At 38.6% G+C, this 18771-nt stretch overlaps 1 long non-coding RNA gene across 5 annotated transcripts; it reads right to left on the bottom strand.

Moving 5' to 3' along the window:
- Positions 1-1132: 1132 nt before the first annotated feature.
- Positions 1133-5074, bottom strand: LOC107487077 (uncharacterized). Of its 5 annotated transcripts, none has more exons than XR_008006181.1 (5): positions 4469-5072; positions 4195-4250; positions 3203-3243; positions 2640-3033; positions 1133-1447 (listed from the first exon to the last, which is right to left on the bottom strand). It is a non-coding gene; the product is annotated as an uncharacterized LOC107487077 (long non-coding RNA). The 5 variants fall into 5 exon arrangements; XR_002374103.2 differs by lacking the exon at positions 1133-1447 and having other exon boundaries at positions 2427-3033; positions 4469-4589; positions 4800-5074; XR_008006180.1 differs by lacking the exon at positions 1133-1447 and adding an exon at positions 2427-2512.
- Positions 5075-18771: the final 13697 nt, after the last annotated feature.

Below are 18771 nucleotides of genomic sequence, written 5' to 3'. Positions count from 1 at the left end.
TGTTGGACAATTGATTACCTGTGAGTGAAATTGTGGCCAGAAGCCTTATTTGAATGAATTATGTGTTTTGGAAAGTTGAGGTTGGGTGATATATATTGAATGATGGTTAAATGTGTGAATTTGATTGGTTAATGGCTATTGAATGAAGATTGGGCTGGAGGCTGAAAATGGGTAAGTTTATTAGTATTAATATGTTGAATTGTGTTGTGGTATGATGTTAAGTTTGGAAACGATGTAAATTCGAAGTGGTTAATTGATAATTGGTTGGTTTTGGTTTTCAAAATGGCTAGGATGTAAATTGAGAATTGGGATTGATGATTGAGAGTTTGGATGACTTGATGAAGTGTAAATAATGGGTGGGATTTGGTTTATGATGGTGTTAAAAGAGGTGAAATTGAGAAATGGTAAATTTGAGTTATCCAAAAAATTTAGGTAAAAAAAGATTTTTAGACAACATCGACAGGCCGTAACATCCCGCTTGGAGTTCAGATTTGTATGAAATTTGTCTTGAATTAAAATTGGTGATGAGTACTTTAAAACCGTCCCAAAACGGAGGAAAAACGATTTTTGTAGCAAAAGTTATGGGTGTTTAAAAATTTGTGTTTAAAACTAAATTATGTAGAGTTTGCAAAATTGGTAGTCGAACTAGGTTCTGCGTGTACACACAAGGCATGCGTATGCACGACTCCCCTATTTTTGATAAAATGCTGTTTTTGAACTATTTAGTCTTCCTGACATGTTTGTAGCCCCTTGTAACCTCCGTATGGAGTCGAACTACCAAATGTTAAGCCAAACTACCAAATGTTAAGCCTTGAATACACCAGGGGAAGATATAATGAATTGAATTAATTAATTTCCAAAAAAACTTTGATTAACTAGATGAAAATGTTGCGGGGATGGTGGTTCGTCCCACTCACGGTGAAGTCGGTGACTTAATCTTGCTAACGAAATGATGAGATTGAGTATTTAATAAAAAAAGGGGTTAGGATGAGTTATATTTTCCAAAATTGGATTATATGAGATTATGAGTGATGTGGTGAGATGCTAGTTCAGTAAGAACGGTGGCTTTGTCCCGCTCAGGGTTTAACAATGGTAGTTGGATTAACGATGATAGTTGTTTTAAAAACTGATGGAATCATAATTAATTAAGATTATGATTAAGATTGAATCTATTTTATCAAAGGCTTATGATAAATTTGATAATGACAGTGAGTTTGGTTTATAGTGATTATTTATGATGAATTTGACGATGAAGTTCCCAAGGGTGGTGAAGGCTTCGACTCAAAATTAGTGGTGGGTGTGGTGAAGTCCCCAAAGTTCCTTCTTGCATTGTTTAGTTCCTCTGCCATTTTCTCTTCCTCTTTTCTAATTCATGATTTCTTTCTTAATCGAAATAAAGGCAGCTCTATTTCAAGATCGTATTGAAAAGGTGTGGGATCTTCTTTGTCTGGCATGCACAGACAAACAAATCAAAGGCACGTGTGGAATAGAGAAGAAAAAAATAGAAAAGAAAAGAAGTATTAAACAAAATGATAAAAAGAAAATAAAACAATATCTAATTTAGTGATTCAAGTGGATGTATGGTGTCAATCTCAGTTAATTCCTGGTAACAGTGCCAAAAACTTGATGAGCAAAAACTCAAGCAAACAAATACTAATAAGTGCTCCAGATCGTTCAAGCAATACCATGGTGAATGGATATTATTTTCATGAGGATTAATAGATTTAACAAGTAAATATCCTATTATATCGGCAATTAAATCAATTAAAGCTAGATTAATGAGAATAGGATTCATGTCTTGCTTGGAGCTTTGATTGCTTGAATGATTAATTGTGAGAAAGTAGTGTTTGAAAATGTCAAGGGTTTCGGAGATGTTTATTTTCCAAGAAAATTAAACCTTATGTTTATCTATTTTGATGCATGCAAAGATCTTTTCATGACAAATCATAGATAATTAAATTCCAATCCATTGACAATTCAATTTATCTTTAATTAATCAATCGCCAATTCCTTGGTTAACCGATTAAGAAAAGAGGTTTAGCACAATTCTGATATAGCTTCAAATAATATTCAAAAGTAGTTCTAATTCAAATTATGTCTCATTCAAAACTTGTTCTAAAAAATTGAGAATTGTAAGAATGAAATGCCGCACACTCTTTAAAATACTATTCCCAGTCAAATCAAAAAATCATGAAAAAGTTTTCAAGCCAATTCCTATATTAGTTTTCCCAAAGTAGTAACAGAATTCTAATTAGAATATTTTTCAATATTTCTAACATTTTGAAAATGTAGAACAAAAACTCAATCTTGGAAATAGATCAATGCATAACTTCAAAATAAAATAAAACGCTTAGATTAATAATCCATGAAAAAGTAAACAGAACTCCTAACCCTTAACAAAGAGGAATTAGTAACTCATGGGAAAAGATGAAAACAATAGATGAAAGGATTTGGCTAGGGTTCCGAATTCCTCATCTATGAACCACGTTCGCTTATTATATCCCAAGTCTACCTAAAATTCAAATTCAAAAGCTCAATCTTTATCCTATCTTTTAGGAAGAATAAGATAACAAATTCAAATTCTAATTAAAAGCAAATCAAATCAAATACTAACTTAATAGAAACTTCCTTAATCTTACCCAAAATTACATATCTGGGAGTGAGCCTTGATTGGCATGGCACTTGGGCTTGTGGCGTGGCACGCCAACTTATTGTGGGCTTGGAAGCGTTACATGCCTGGTCTTGGTGTAGCATGCCAACTCCATGGTATCATTGAAGGCATTACACACCAACTTTGGAGTGGCACGCCAACTTGTTGTCTTGTTGACGGTGTTGCACGCACTTACGGTGGAGTGGCACGCCAACTTGTTGCTCTGTTGAAGGCCTTAAATGCCCTTGTGGTGGAGTGGCACGCCAACTTGTTGCTTGGCTTGCTGGGCTTCATGGCATTAAAGCCATCCTTGGAGTGGCACGCAACTTCTCTGTATCTTGGAAGGCGTTGAACACCATTTCTTGGAGTGGCATGCCAACTTCCTGTATTTCCTTAAAAGTTCTTAGAAAATATATTAGCAACAGAAAATACCTCAAATCAATCGGTTTAGATGAAAGAAACTGTAATTAGCTTAATGAAAATCTAAAAAAAAATACAAGAAAAATTACTAAAAATACGAACGCATCAAAACATAAGATAAATCCATCGTACCTTTCAGCTGTGTCTTTACACACTCCAGTTCAGCTTCATCCCTTGTAGAGATGATTAAAACGAATCAAAAACAAGGAAAAAGAATGAGGCAATTATAAAATGGTACCTTAAACCACAGCAAGATATATATATATCAGTTCAAAAGCAAAAGTGAACTAAATCATACCAGGTTATTTACATTTATTTTGTCTTCACTTATAAATGAGAATTCCGAGAGTACTTGAATTCCATTGGCAAATAAACCACAAGTTTTATGTGTATTTATGAAGTCTAATTATCACTTATAGGAGATCCTTGGTTTTTACAAATAAGCAGATTTAAGTCTACTCATAATCTAAACTATAAACCAGTCAATCATATATGAAAATTCTTGAGAGAAGGGAAAGGAGAGTGTGGGAACAGAGATATCTTCACATAAGCCTACATAACATTTTGACATACTTAGGATACATTTGCTTAATCAACCAAGTAGAAAAGGCACTTGTTAGCTGTTACTTCTAAGCCAAACATGAACAATACATATTGATGACAAAATCTGCAAATGAATCCAAACATGAACAATGCAAATGAATCACTAGGCAAAAAAACTATAGCTAAGATGCAATGTTATTTCTTTTAAGTATACGAGAACCACATCTCATTAATTATAGGCATTATGGAGTAGAACATGAAGCCACAGTTACTATTGGCTAACACTACAAAATGTATTACCTCTCTGTTTTAGTACCAAATTGATCTATTAGAGCCTGTTTAGAACTGAAAATAGAAAGAAATGAATTGATTTCTAATTCAAATCTCATATGATAACCCTAAATCCTAAACCTGTAAAACTGAATTCATCTATTGAACTATCAAATGTGACTAACCAAACTCTTATTTCATAGTCACTCTTAGTGATGGGCATTAAGGCATGTTACTATCAAAATTTAATTAGTCCAAAACAGCAACTAGCATGTAACCATTTATGAATTCAAACTTGAAGCAAAATGGACCTGCAAGTCTCCATGTCCTTCGGCTTTTAATGGCTCTTCAATAGCTTCCATTAGAGCTGCAGAATAGGCATAGGTCAATTACCATTAACATACAAACAGAAATGTTTGGCGTCTTGTTCTATAGTAACTACAAGCAAATGTTTCATCCATGGATTACAGATTAAAAAATATAGAAAAATAAACCTACTCGTTGTACCAAAAGGTTCATTGATATCCCAAATTTGTTTGATTGATGGGAATAGATAGATACTAAGTCATTGAAGGGATAGTTTACCTTAGCTGTAAAGGTCAAGGGATTTGTCTGAGCTGGTTCAAAATTGTAGTCCCATGCAATTGTTTTGGGAATCCTTATTCTGATCTCTGCACAAATGCTTGCATCTATCAAATCTACAGATCTAAAGTAGGACAGGATAGACACTTTTACAAGGTTGTTGGTGGAGACTAAACATCGTAACTCATAAGAGAATTAATTGATCAAATTCTTTATATATATTACACATTTGAACCATCTTTGTGGCTACTTAGCAAAATAACAGATTCAAAAAGAAGTTCTTGACAAACAATTTGTTTAAAAAAAGGAAACAAAGTTTCACAGAAAGAAGTACCATATAAGTTGGACTGTCAAATGGCTAAAGTTTGCGAGATTGCACATGTAGAGATTGAACATATATAAGTACCATATAAGTAACCTATAACTAGTATATATAATAAACCAAACAGAAGAAATAGTTTTTGTTATTATTTTTTATGTCTTTTATTTTCAAAATTTTGCAATAAAATAAAATGAAAAAAAGTAAATATAGTAATATATTTTCAAATTTTTAAACAATTTTAAAAACAGAACATTAAAAATCCTAGTCAGCCCTAAAGAAAAAAGTCCACTCAGATTTACCATGAAATAAGAGGTAAGAAAAAAGAGATGATGTAATTTGTAGTGCTTTCCAACTTTCAAAACTTCCACATAAGCATCATTGCTGTGAAGTCAACTTTTCACCCGTAATTGCCTCAATTTCTTCAGCTGTATATGGTTCTTCCTTTAAATATTCCTGTACCCAGAACATAGTTAAGATTTTAAACAGATAATTATACAAAATATGTTTTAAAAAGTTAAAAGAATGACCTAAGTAGCATATATTTATGCTCTCAATGATACACTCATAAACTTTTCTTTAATTTTTTTTAATTACTACATATAGTTGTCAAAAATAACTGTATCCAATTACACAATATAAATATGTAACCAAATGCATGTTTGGTTTCAATCATACTAACATATCACTAACAACTAAAATATCGTGGACTAAAGCCTAAATTTTCTCGCTTATTAGTTTTCGGTTACATGAGAAGATTGAACTCGGGGTCGAGGACATTAGAAATCAGAAAATAGTATACGACTACATTATTTTTATCACATGAATGCTGAATCAAAAACAAACAAAATCCCAAATTAGAAAACCTAGAAACAACAATATTAGAAATAAAAACACCTAAAAATCCACAACTAATAGTATAACACGAATGAGTATAACGCTAAAACCCCCCAATTTCTATTAGTGGCATATCCAGTAGCTGAGACCCCAAAATAAAAATCCTAAATCGGAACCCCAAACCTCTTAAATTTTACAGAACCAACTGAAAATCGATACACACCACTAGCCATTCTTGTTCATTATCATCAGCACAGCCATACACACCCTCTTCTACACTGAAGACATAGAGAGAGAGAGAGAGAAAGAGAAAAAGAGTTCGTTAATGATGGATACTATTGGCCATCAATGATGGCAGACTCTAAAGAATTCGTTAGAAAGTGCGTCAAGTGTCAAGAGAACGCCAATTTTCACAAAGCACCGGCCTCCGAGCTAAGCTTGTTAACGTCTTCCCAGCCATTCTCACAATGGGGAGTCGATCTCTTGGGGCCCTTCCCGGTTGGCCCTGGACAAGTCAAGTACCTCATAGTCGCCATTGACTACTACACTAAATGGATAGAGGCCGAGCCACTGGCCAGCATATCCTCATCCAATTGTAGGAAGTTCATGTGGAGGCAAGTGATAACACGATTCGGCATCCCGGAGGTCGTTATCTCGGACAACGGGGCACAATTTACCGACAAGAAGTTCACGGAGTTCCTCACCGGCCTGCGTATAAGATAGAAGTTCCCCTCAGTGGAACACCCCCAAACAAACAGATAGGTTGAGTCCGCAAACAAGATCATCCTGTTAGGACTTAAGAAGCGGCTGGATGATAAAAAAGGTGCTTGAGCTGACGAGCTCGCCTCGGTCCTCTGGTCCTACCGTACAACCGAGCAGTCATCCACCGGGAAAACCCCCTTTCGACTAACATATGGGCTAGACGCGGTAATACCTGTGAAAATCGGGGAACCGAGCCCACGACTACTTTTGAAGGGAGTGGGGGAAGCCGTGGAGAAGGACCTAATAGACGAAGTCAGAGAGATGGCCCACCTGACGGAAACAGCGCTGAAGCAAAGAATGGCCCTGCGCTACAACACCAAAGTACTCAGAAGAGAGTTTGAACAAAACGACCTCGTCCTAAGGTGTAACGACATCGGCTTACTGACCCCAGGAGAGGGCAAACTGACGGCAAACTGGGAAGGTCCCTACAGAGTCAAAGAGGTAATTGGCAAAGGCGCCTTCAAGTTGGAAAGGCTCGATGGCAAAGAAATCCCAAGAACGTGGAACGCGAGCAACTTGAGAAGGTTTTACTCGTAGCATGCGTGCGGCGATTTAGCGACCAAACAAGCTAAGTAGTTAATTCATGAGATTGTACTTTTTAATATGGCTTACAAACCTTTTGTGCAATTACCGACTAAAATATACTTGTCGAAAGTTTTGTTTCTTTTGTTTACTTTTCTTGGACAACCCATTGCGCAAATGAATCTCTCGCAACACGCGCCAAACAACACAATAATACGCGGCCCCGGGACTAATCACCCCGGGAGGCCTCCAGCTACCACGATGGCAAACGGCTACATTAAAAAGCCACGACCCGGCTTAGCCAGAATACCATCAGTTCGGTAGAACGAGTGAGAACAACAAACCAATAACGGTGAATATAGCAAGAACACAACCAGACAAACGGGAAAGTATTAACTACAGTAAACCGGACAGACGGCCCAAAAAACCATTGTTCACAAGAGCTAAGCAAAACTACTCACAGATTTCATAAAATTATACAAGACATAAGAAGTCATTTCCTGGGCATGTCGACAATCTTGCCATCCTTGATCATCTTGAAGACACCAATAGCCGACGTGTCGAAGTTAGAGGCAACGATTTTGACCTGAGCCTTAAGGGCCTCCTCAGTCGCCAATATTGCACCTTTCCCCTGCTTAACGACCTCCTTGTACTTTGTTTTCCACCCCGCGAGCTCAGTCTCGACAGCCTCCTTCGCCAAAACAGCCTCGTCGCGTTCTTTCTCTAGCGCGGTCACCCGCCCTTGAGCCACGCCGACTTGACCCTCCAAAGTCATTTCCCGCTCGACAAGTCATGAAACGGTGGCATCGGACTCCTCCAATTTTTTCTCGGCAGCGGAGGCCTTATTCTCGGCAGCCTGGAGCTTCTCATTAGCTTGGGCAAGCTGCACCCGAAGAGTTTCAACTTCACGTTTAAAAGCATTATTGGCCTTCCCGGCAGAATCCAACCTCTTACGGAGAGATTCCATCCCGGACAGCTCAAACTCGGCCTTCCGAGCTATCACTGCGCCGCGCAGGAGGGTACGATACATCCACCTCGCTTTCTCGGCAAGAGATGACTCGTGAAAATGCTCTTCAGTGTCGGAAATCAACTGAGGGTCTATGAAATTCCCAGCGTCAAAATTTTTCTCCATCACAGTAAGAACCCCCTCAGGACTGCTGGATGTTTTCCTCCTTTTGAGGCTGGGAACCTCATCCATATCATCGTTGGCCACTGGGTTGGACGTTGAACCCCCAGTGCCGACCACTTCGCGGAAAGGGGAAACGCGCACCTCTTTGGTCCCGACCTCATCGGCCACAGCTCCCTGCTCGGAAGTGGCCTTGCTCCTGTCTTCCGGGGAAGCACAACAAGGAACCAAGCATGCAAGGCTTCATTGCCCTGCCCCCCTTGAGAGCGGAGCACAATTCTAAGCCAAGAGACAAGGAAGAGCAAAAACATTGCTCTGCCCTCCTTGGAGAGCATTATCGGGCTCTCACCAAAATAAATTAAAGGAAATTGTTCTCCAAGTGCCACCCATGGGTTTCGAACCCAAGCTCAAGAGGGAAGGAAGTGGCGCTCAAATGAAAGAAAAACAAGCCAAAATTGGCTTGTTTTCAACCACCAAGGATCGAACACAACACCTTGAGGAAGCAAGGAACTAGACGCTACTTTGGTGCCAAAGAAACCAAGAAAAAAAAGGCAACAATTCCCTCCACCAAGTTTCGAACCAAGGACCCCTTGGAAGCCTCATTGCGCTGCCTACAAGGAGAGCAGGGCAACACTCCTTGGTGCATGGCACGCACACGCGCATCATGGCATGGCCCAGAGGACTTGGAGCGCGCAAGACCCACACAAGCCACTGCTCCGCTCTCCACAAGAGCAGGGCAATCTCTTGATGCCTCTCCAAGCCTTGGCGCAACATGGATCCCCACACAAAGCTTCACTGCTCTACTCTTCACAAGAGCAGAGCAGCCTCCTGGGAGCAACATGGGCTGAAATTCACTAAAAAATCCAATTTAATTCAATTCTTCAGCCATCTTTCAAGCCCACTCAAAATTCTTAGATCCAAAATAGAAAGTGTATAAATAGGTGTTAGTTAGAATTAGAAGAGAGCTTACTTTCATTTTTAATTTTCATCCTTAGTCAACTTGAGACCTCACTTTCCATTTTTCTGCTTTAGAACTTCTGATCTTCAATTTTTATTTTCAGACTGCAATTAGCTTGAGAATTGGAGGAGAGAATTCACTTCTACTTCCTCTAATCTTTTTGTTTTCTTTACTGGGTTTTGTTTGAGTCTTGAGTGTGAAGAATTGAGGAACTTCTGTCTCAATCTCCATTTAAGATCTCTTTGATTTCCTACTGTATAATTGAGCTAAATTCCATTTCCTTTACTGTTGCAATCTTTAATTTCTCTTTATTTGCTTTGTGAACTTGGATCTAGGAAGGAAATTGAGATCTACACTCTGCTATCTAGTCTCTGGAGTCCTGAGATCTGATTTTCTTTTTGGTTCTTTTTCTTGCACTTTAAGTTACAGCAATTTATATTTCTTGCACTTTAAGTTACCGCAATTTACATTTCTTGCACTTTAAGTTTCAGTCATTTAATTTCTTGTTTTTTAAGATTCAGTACCTTTACTTTCAATTCTCTTTAATTTCTGCAAATCATCCCTCTCCCTTTACATTTCCTACAATTTACCTTCTGTCTGCTACAAAACACTCAACCAATACTTGATTCGCTTGACTAAATCAACCACTAAACTAAAATTGCTCAATCCTTCAATCCCTGTGGGATCGACCACACTCATGTGAGTTATTATTACTTGATGCGACCCGGTACACTTGCCGGTGAGTTTTGTGTTGGATCATTTTCCACACATCAAGTTTTTGGCGCCGTTGCCGGGGATTGAAATAGATTGACAATGATTAAGTGAAGTGGAGATATAGATTAAGCATTTTTTTCTTTTTTGTTCTCAACTAACATATTAACTGTTTGAATAGTTGCCTAAGCTAACCAAAACTTCATTCTAGCCATAGATTGAAATTTCACTGGTTTTTTGGTTCTGTGTGTTTCCTGTGCTGTGTTTGTATGTCAGGTACAGGGAGAGCTACTCCTATTTTCTCTGAAACTGACCAAAGAACTCTTCGAAGGTTGATAAGAGAAGCTAGAGGGAAGTCTGTTGTTGGAGAAGAGGAGTCAGAAGAAGAAGAAGAATTCCACGAGATGGAAGGAGATTATCCAGAAGGAGGGGCCAACAATAACCCACAACAGAGGAGAGTACTGGCCTCCTATACATTTGCAAATGCTAGACATTGTGGGAGTAGCATTCTTACCCCTGATGTCAATGCAAACAACTTTGAACTGAAGCCACAACTCATCACATTGGTCCAAAACAACTGCTCTTTTGGAGGAGGGCCATTGGAGGACCCGAACCAACATCTATCCACTTTCTTGAGGATTTGTGACACAGTTAAAAGCAATGGAGTGCACCCTGACATATACAAGTTATTGTTATTCCCATTCTCTCTCAGGGACAAAGCCACTCAATGGCTAAAACCATTCCCGAAGGAAAGCATCAACACTTGGGATGATTTGGTGAGCAAGTTTCTTGCCAAGTTTTACCCCCTCAAAGGATCATTAGGTTGAAGACTGAGGTGCAGACATTCACACAAATGGATGCTGAAAATTTATATGAGGCATGGGAAAGATATAAGGCTCTGCTGAGGAAATGTCCACCAGAGATGTTCACTGAGTGGGATAAGCTGCAGAACTTCTATGAAGGACTCACTCTAAAGGCTCAAGAGGCACTTGATCATTCAGCTGGAGGATCATTGCAATTGATGAAAACTGCAGAGGAAGCTCAAAACCTCATTGATATGGTGGCCAATAACCAATACTTCTTTGCTCACCAAAGGCAACGCCAACCATCACAGAGGAAGGGAATGCTAGAATTGGAAGGAGTAGATACAATTTTGGCTCAACACAAAGTGATGCAGCAGCAGATTCAGCAACAATTTGAGCAAATGGCCAAGGGAATTGATAGCCTACAGGTTGCATCAGTGACTGCCACAAGCCAACCATCAACTCCTTGGGGGCAGAATGAAGAGAACCAAGAAGAACAGCAAAAACTGCAAGTGCACTATATGTACAACCAAAATTCTGGATCAAATGAGGTGTATGGTGACACCTATAATCCATCTTGGAAGAACCACCCAAACCTTAGGTGGGGAGATAACCACAACCAAAACCAACAACCATGGCAAAGGAACTCAACTTAAAACACTCCAAGAAACAACCAAAATTACAACCAGCAGCCAACTAACCAAAATTCTTACAGAAAACCTCAAAATAATTACCCCAACTCCAACCATTACCCATCTAATAATCAACCCACTAACCAAAACACTTACCATCATCCATCAACACCCCAAAACCAACCAATCTCACAAGACTCTCAGAGGATTACTAATCTGGAGATGCTCATGGAGAAGATGATGAAGAGCCAAGAAATGACAACAAAGAACCAAGAAGCTTCCATGAAGAGCCTAGAGAGGCAGATTAGACAAATCTCCAAGCAAATTTCTATTGAGAGACCTTCAAGCTCACTACCAAGTGACACCATTCCTAATCCAAAAGAAGAGTGCAAAGCTGTGCAACTAAGGAGTGAAAAGACATTGGTGGACAGTAACAAAGAGGCAACCAAGAAGTTTATGGAGAGTGACAAAGAACCAACAGAGAAAGAGGGAGCTAGCAACAAGGACATAACAAACAAGAATGTCCCAGAAAAGCTCACTGAAGAGAACAACCAACCACAAAATTTGAAGAAGGGAAAGCAGATCATGGAAGAACCAAATCCAAGATAGCAGCAAGTGGAGAAGAGCCTTACACCTCCACTACCTTATCCACAAAGATTTCAGAAAGAAGCAAAGGATCAACATTTCCATAAATTCCTTGAGACTTTCAAGAAGCTAGAGATCAACATTCCATTGGCTGAGGCATTGGAGCAAATGCCTCTATATGCCAAGTTCTTAAAGGAGCTTATCAACAAGAAAAGAAGTTGGGATGAGAAAGAGACTATACTGCTTGCTGAGGAATGCAGGGCCTTGATTCAAAAAGGGCTTCCCCCTAAACTTGCAGACCCTGGAAGTTTCTTTCTACCTTGCACCATTGGGAGATTGACCATCAACAAGGCAATGTGCGATCTAGGAGCAAGTATCAACTTAATACCCTCTTCTTTGGTGAAAAAGCTGTGTATAGAGGAAATTAAGCCCATACAAATGTCTCTAGAACTGGTAGATAAGTCAGTAGTATATCTCAGGAGTGTGATTGAAAACCTTCTAGTCAAGGTGGACAAATTCATATACCCTGCAGACTTTGTGGTTTTAGATTCAGATGAGGATGAAGGTAATTCTGTCATACTTGGGAGACCTTTCTTGGCCACTGCTAGAGCCATTATATATGTGGAACAAGGAAAGCTAACCCTTTGAATGCATGAAGAGAACATCATCCTAAATGTGTTTTCAGAGACACAGTCCAGTAATGAGAAGAATAACTGCATGGAAGTTGACAAAGGTAGCTTACATTGGAAGGAAGGAGTTAGCAAGACAGTTGAAAATCATCTTCCAAGGCAAGAAACAAACAACACAACATGCCAAAAGAAAAGTGAAACTGAGCAAAGTGAAGAAGAAAATCAAGAAGGGATCAAAGTGCTGACTGAGAAGGAGAATCCCAAAGCAAAGGTTGTTATCAAAGAAGAAGGAGTGACAAGAAAAAGGAAGAGCAGCAAGAAGAAAGCTCAGAAGGGATGGAAAAATAAGAAAATTCCCACTGAAGGGTTCTCCAAGGGTGATGAATTGCAGTTGATTTATCAACAGTTGGGAACAAGCCAACAAATCAATGATTACTACACTGTATGCAAAGTACTCTCACTTGAGCATGTTGAACTTGAGCACCAGGGAACAAAAAGGAAGCTCACAGTGAGGGGAGACAAGTTGAGACATCACAAGTATCAACCACCCCAAAGGGAGTTCAATGTCAAGCTAGTGACAATAAAAGAGCGCTCCATGGGGGGCAACCCATGATTTAAGATTCCTGTTCTTTTTTTTTTATTCAATAAGCTATGATCACCCTGGCATGATTTTGAACTTTCATGGAAATACTTGATAAATGCATGCATTGTTCTGAAACATATGTCAGACTTCTAAATTTGGTGTGCCTTAAATTTGTTTTCAAAAAGTGTTCTAAACCATGTGCTTAGTTATTTTGATGAAGCATATGACCAAACACTAAGTTTGGTGTCTGCATATGTAACAATGTTCAGAAGATCATGTCCTACTCATGGAATCAAAATCATACAGAGATGGATCAGACACCATTACATTTTGGAATTTAAAAAAAATATCAATTGTGAGGAATTATCTGCATTGCTCAGTTATCCCCTCAGTAAGAGATAAAGTTTGGTGTTCACCAACCTTTGGCTCACTGATTAAGGGACACAATTGATCATTTATGAAAAAAAAACAAAAACAATTTCCTTCTTTATTGCAAAATCACTTACCAACGTATATATTTATGCTCTAAGGCTAGCTGTTTTGGTTTAATTAGGAGAAAGAGATTGAGATAAATACAAGGAGGGGAGGGGCCACGGCTAGGACAAGCTAAGTGAGGAGTGGTCACATGTGCCTAGAGAAGCGTGCTCCTTGGAAAGTAGAATCTGCATGCATGCATCATCGAACACCTAAATACATGCAACCAATGTGAAATCTGTTAGAAGTTTCTTGGGGCATGCAGGATTTTATAGAAGGTTTATCAAGAATTTTTCTAAAATAGCTAAACCTTTGAGAAATCTATTAATGATTGATAATCCTTTTGTTTTTGATGAAAACTGCCAGCATGCCTTTGAAACTTTAAAAAATAGACTCACAACAGCACCAATCATCACACCCCCGGATTGGGAACTACTTTTTGAACTCATGTGTGATGCAAGTGACATTGCAATTGGTGCTGTGCTTGGACAAAAGAAAGGAAACTTGCATCATGTTATATATTATGCAAGTAAGGTGTTGAATGAGGCTAAAAAAAATTACACCACAACAGAGAAGGAATTATTAGCTGTAATTTATGCATTTGATAAGTTTAGATCATACTTGATAGGATCCAAAATTGTGGTTTATACTGACCATGCTGCCCTTAAGTATTTGATGTCAAAGCAGGATGCTAAACCAAGACTTATCAGGTGGATATTGCTCCTACAAGAGTTTGACATTGAAATAAAGGACAGGAAGGGCACTGAAAACCAAGTTGCTGATCATTTGTTGAGGCTACCACAAGAAACAATTCAAAAAGCCTCCCAGCCTGTGAATGAAAGCTTTCCAGATGAACATCTCTTGCAGATCCAACAAGCACCTTGGTTTGCTGACATAGCAAACTACAAAGTGGGGAGGAAGATACCTCAAGAATTCTCTAAGCAACAAGTAAAGAAGTTAATCAATGAAGCAAGGAAGTTCTTGTGGGATGAACCCTTCCTGTTCAAGAGATGCTCTGATGGAGTGATTAGGAGGTGTGTCCCTGAGAGTGAAATAAGGGATATATTGTGGCATTGCCATGGCTCAGCTTATGGTGGACACTTTGGCCCAGAAATAACAACTGCAAAAATATTGCAGAGTGGCTTCTATTGGCCAACTATCTTCAAAGATGCCAAAGAGTTTGTTCACCAATGTAATGAATGCCAGAGAGCAGGAGGATTGACAAGAAGGAATGAGATGCCTCACAATTTCATTTTGGAATTAGAATTATTTGATCTATAGGGCATTAATTTCATGGGACCCTTTCCCCCTTCCTATTCTTTCAGATATATCTTGGTAGCAGTGGAGTATGTCTCAAAGTGGGTGGAAGCCATAGCCACAACCACATGTGATGCACAAATTGTCCTCCAATTTCTCAAGAACCACATTTTCACTAGATATGGAGTGCCCAAGGGTCTTATTAGTGATGGTGGTGGTCATTTTTGTAACAAACAAATGGAGAAACTTCTTCATAAATATGGAGTTATTCATAAAGTAGCCACACCATACCACCGTCAGACTAATGGGCAGGCAAAAATAGTAAACAGAGAATTGAAGAAGATCCTAGAGAAGACAGTAAGAAACACAAGAAAGGATTGGACTAGGAAGTTGGAAGATGCACTCTGGGAATACAGGACAGCTTTCAAAACTCCCATTGGAAAGTCCCCCTTTCAACTATTATATGGCAAATCTTGTCACCTTCTTGTAGAGCTTGAACACAAAGCTTTTTGGGCTACTAAACTCCTAAATCTTGACTCTGAAGCAGCAGGGAAGAAAAGGTTATTGCAACTAAATGAGTTGGATGAATTTAGGCTAGAAGCATATGAAAATGCCAAGATATACAAGGAAAAAGCCAAGAGGTGGCATGACAGGAAGATCTTGAAGAAAGAATTCAAACCTGGACAGCAAGTACTCTTGTACAACTCACGACTCAAGATTTTCCCTGGCAAGCTTAAATCTAAGTGGACTGGTCCATATTTGGTAACCAAGGTTTTTCCTTATAGAAGTATTGAATTGCTAGATGAAGCAACAAAGAGTAATTCACAGCAAATGGTCACAAAGCAAAGCTGTACCTAGAAGGACAATGGGACAAGGAAAAAGAGGTTCAGAGCCTACAGCCTTCTTGAAGCAAAAAAATGAAGGATGTCAAGCTAATGACAATAAAGAAGCGCTTGATGGGAAGCAACCCAACCTGAGGTAGTTTTCTTTTCATAGCTTTTTCAATAAAAATGTTGAATAACTGGTATGCATTGCAAGGAGCTAAGTTTGGTGTTGCACACCAAAACAATTTAAGGGAGAATGAAGGATTCTAAGTTTGGTGTTCCACCAAAATCTCATTTAAAAGAACATTCTCACTTCCTGCATAATGCTATCTCCAAGCAATCAGACAAATTATTCAACTATTTAACTGCTTTTTAGCTTTAATTCCATAACCTTTAGCAAGGACACAAGGTTTCACATATGGTTAATTTGTTGCATCAGAGGCAGTGGCAAGCAATTAAGTTTGGTGTTCCCACACCAAAATAAATCCAAAAGACACACTCAACTCATGCATACTAACCATTCACTTAAAGGCTTGAGAAGCAAGCAACTTTTGAGAATTATGCAAGAAATTAGCCAACATTTGAAGACAATTTGCATTATGACTCAAAAGGGAGGCAACAGGAGGAAGAATGAAAAGCTGCAACTTAAAAGGTTGTATTTACACTTGATCCTTGTTGTTGTGAAAAGTTTTAATTCAGGAATTCTTGTATGTCTTGCTAAAGTGTTCATCTAGTTACAAGTGAAGTTGTTTGATTAAGTATGCTGATCTGCATAATGCTTGTCATTCATCACTTAGCTTTAAATTTTGTTTTGTTTCCCATATGCTTGAATAAAAGAGAAATGTTTGAATTAGAAAGTAAATATCCAATGTTGCATAAGTTAGAATGGAAGTTAATGGTGGTATATGCGTTTGATTAAATGCATAACTCATGAAATAATTGCTGCATAATGTCATTTTCATTGAAGTGTGAGCTAGCTTGCTGTCATAAAGGTTTTTATCAGTAAAGAAAAAAAGAATCCCTTGAGAACAAAACAAAACAGAAAGAAAAGGAAGAAGAAAAAGCCAATGTGGCAAGAAAAACAAAGAATAAGGCTAGGCACCAATAGCTTGGACCCTAGGACACATGCTTGTGGTGTTCTTGTACTCGGATATGCTTGAATAAGTAAATTCTAAGGGGTATTTCAAAACCTGGCCACTTAGATCAACTGATTTGGGATGGCTAATTGAAAGTCCACAATAAAGAGCAACCTAGCTACAGAACATTTAGTTATCCAAAGAGGTGATGGGCATTAATGATCCTAGGTGGAAATAGTGAGCCATGTGTCTGTGGTGAAGAAATGTTGAGTAAAAATAAAGCCAAAGGCTGCTGCAACATTTGACACCAAGCCTTCAAAGAATAATAAGCTTGTTAAGCAAAATAAGAAAAGAAAAGTTAGCAAGGGAGCAAGTAAAACGTAAACCTTACAACAGCAAGTTTAGTAAGCCTTTGAGGAAAAGTGTATATTATGTAACAGCAAACAATAACTAAGTTATCATTGTCTGCATAAAAACTCCATGAACCAAGTTCTACTATATGCCTAATAAGGATATGTATGCTTTTCTTTTTCATTTCATTTCCTCTTAATTTTGATGCTTGCTTGGGGACAAGCAAGATTTAAGTTTGGTGTTGTGATGACAAGTCATCATATACCCATTTTTCAAGCTAATTTCACTTGTTTCACTAGTTTTTATGCACTTTCTTGCACTATAAGTAAGCAATTTAGAGTGGAATTGCATGTTTTATTTGAATCAATCAACCACCCTTTAATTGATGCTAAATCATTAGATTCAAGATAAATTTAATTAATTTTTGAATGATTTATGAACCTTGTGAATTTGGTGATACTTTGATTGTTTGTTTTGATTATTTGTAGGTGAAGAAAAGAAGAAAAGAAGAAAGTGTGGCTTAAGAAGTGTGGCCCAAGGAAGAAAATAGTGTGGCAAAATGGAAGGAGGAAGCACACTGCTCTCCAAGGAGGCACAACAAGGAACCAAGCATGCAAGGCTTCATTGCCCTGCCCCCCTTGAGAGCGGAGCACAATTCTAAGCCAAGAGACAAGGAAGAGAAAAAACATTGCTCTGCCCTCCTTGGAGTGCATTATCGGGCTCTCACCAAAATAAATCAAAGGAAATTGTTCTCCAAGTGCCACCCACGGGTTTCGAACCCAAGCTCAAGAGGGAAGGAAGTGGCGCTCAAATGAAAGAAAAACAAGCCAAAATTGGCTTGTTTTCAACCACCAAGGATCGAACACAACACCTTGAGGAAGCAAGGAACTAGGCGCTACTTTGGTGCCAAGGAAACCAACAAAAAAAGGCAACAATTCCCTCCACCAAGTTTCGAACCAAGGACCCCTTGGAAGCCTCATTGCGCTGCCCACAAGGAGAGCAGGGCAACACTCCTTGGTGCATGGCACGCACATGCGCATCATGGCACGGCCAGGAGGACTTCGAGCGCGCAAGACCCATACAAGCCACTGCTCTGCTCTCCACAAGAGCAGGGCAATCTCTTGATGCCTCTCCAAGCCTTGGCGCAACATGGATCCCCACACAAAGCTTCACTGCTCTACTCTCCACAAGAGCAGAGCAGCCTCCTAGGAGCAACATGGGATGAAATTCACTAAAAAATTCCAATTTAATTCAATTCTTCACCCATCTTTCAAGCCCACTCAAAATTCTTAGATCCAAAATAGAAAGTGTATAAATAGGTGTTAGTTAGAATTAGAAGAGAGCTTACTTTCATTTTTAATTTTCATCCTTAGTCAACTTGAGAGCTCACTTTCCATTTTTCTTCTTTAGAACTTCTGATATTCAATTTTTATTTTCGGACTGCAATTAGCTTGAGAATTGGAGGAGAGAATTCACTTCTACTTCCTCTGATATTTTTGTTTTCTTTACTGGGTTTTGTTTGAGTCTTGAGTGTGAAGAATTGAGGAACTTCTGTCTCAATCTCCATTTAAGATCTCTTTGCTTACTGCATAATTGAGCTAAATTCCATTTCCTTTACTGCTGCAATCTTTAATTTCTCTTTAATTGCTTTGTGAACTTGAATCTAGGAAGGCAATTAAGATCTAGACTCTGCTATCTAGTCTATAGAGTCCTGAGATCTAATTTACTTTTTGGTTCTTCTGTTGAACCACTGCTGCAATCACATTTTCGCTTTTTGTTTGAGTTCTAGTTAATTTCAGTTCATCTCTTGCTTTGTTAATTGCTGCAATTTAATTTTCCTTGCTTAAATTCTGAATT

This window comes from Arachis duranensis, chromosome 1 (assembly GCF_000817695.3).
Source record: "Arachis duranensis cultivar V14167 chromosome 1, aradu.V14167.gnm2.J7QH, whole genome shotgun sequence".
In the NCBI taxonomy this organism is placed as follows: Eukaryota; Viridiplantae; Streptophyta; class Magnoliopsida; order Fabales; family Fabaceae; genus Arachis; species Arachis duranensis.
This window is presented reverse-complemented; position numbering and strand designations above follow the sequence as displayed.